This window comes from Octopus sinensis, linkage group LG10 (genome assembly GCF_006345805.1).
Source record: "Octopus sinensis linkage group LG10, ASM634580v1, whole genome shotgun sequence".
Lineage (NCBI taxonomy): Eukaryota > Metazoa > Mollusca > Cephalopoda > Octopoda > Octopodidae > Octopus > Octopus sinensis.
In genome coordinates, this window is record NC_043006.1 from 91,144,679 (window position 1) to 91,146,204 (window position 1,526).

At 37.2% G+C, this 1,526-nt stretch overlaps 1 pseudogene; it reads left to right on the top strand.

Moving 5' to 3' along the window:
• The first annotated feature begins 846 nt into the window (after positions 1-846).
• LOC115216882 lies at positions 847-965 on the top strand (annotated as a pseudogene).
• The last annotated feature ends 561 nt before the right edge of the window (positions 966-1,526 follow it).

The window sequence follows — 1,526 nt, forward strand, 5'->3', positions numbered from 1 at the left end:
TAGCCTTGGTTTGACCAAAGCCTTGTGAGTGGATTTGGTAGATGGAAACTGAAAGAAGCCCATCAAATGTGTGTGTGTATGCATGTATGTTTGTGTATCTCTGTTTGTCCCCACACCATCGTTTGACAACTGATGTTGGTGTGCTTTCATCCCTGTAACTTAGCAGTTCGACAAAAGAGACCAATGGAATAAGTACTCGGCTTACAAAGAATAAGTCCTGGAGTCAATTTGCTCGACTAAAGGCAGTGCTCCAGCTTGGCCACAGTCAAATGACTGAAACAAGTAAAAGAATAAAAGAATATATATACACACATATATATAATAGTCTTTTATTCTTTCACTCATTTCAGTTATTTATACTCACACGTATGCACATACAGATGGTTCAGAATCGTATGGAAAACAAAAAATTCAAACAAGTTTGACACTCATGAAAAGTGGAAGAATCTTTGACGTTTCAAGCTGATGCTCTTCTACAGAAAGAAATAAGGAGAGAGAACGGATGGAGAGAGGAAAAAAATAGATTTATATACAGGGTGCAGCAGAAAGGTTGCCCCAGTTTCAAAGGTTAATAAAAAAACACATGAAGATGCATGAAAAGCCCTTGTATTTCTATGAAGTTCATTAAATGCCATTTTGTTTTGGTTTTCAAGGGGTGCCCACCATGGCTTGGAGTAGAGAGCATCGTTTTTTCTTGTATCTTCATGTGTTTGTTTTTTATTAACCTTTGAAATCGAGGGAACCTTTCTGCCGCACCCTGTATAAAGAAATATTTTCTAAAAGTTATGAATCATTCAAAGAAAAATCTTTGAAAAATTGAATGGCAGGAATCTTTAAGAATAAAGTGCTTACGGCTATATCACATTGACAGCAACGGTTCTCATCCGATCAACAAAGTTTAACAATGCTGAGCCTAGTGAGTACTTAGATGGGTGACTGCTTGGGAAACCTAGGTGCTGTAAGCGTCTCACACTTTTATAGGTACAGGTGTGGCTGTGTGGTAAGTAGCTTGCTTACTAACCACATGGTTCCGGGTTTAGTCCCACTGTGTGGCACCTTGGACTTCACCCTTACAGTGCGGCATGAAAACTGTTTTCCTGTTAACTTCACATAATAATTTATAATTCCCTAACAATATGTATGTAGTAAGTAAAAAAAAACGAAGAACAAATACAAAAAACAACAATATGAGTATGTGGTACAATGCAAAATATTAGTAGACCCTTAGGGAAGGGAAGAAAGGTGGCTTAGCGTTTCAATCAAAGCTCTTCTTCAGAAACAGAGGAAGTCCAATAGGAAAGGAAGACAGGAAACAAAATTCACATTTATGTGTGTGTGTGTGTCCATGCATACGTGTTTCTTTTTGTTTTTCTGTTGTTCCAGTAGAAATAATCTAAATTAGGTCAACTAATAACCAACTGAGACAGACTGGCAAAGTATCTTTTACTGCTCGGATGCTACTGTTAACATTTTCAAGTAGGCTCTCAGCTAATTGACAACTTTATGGCTTCTTAAAACTATTTTAT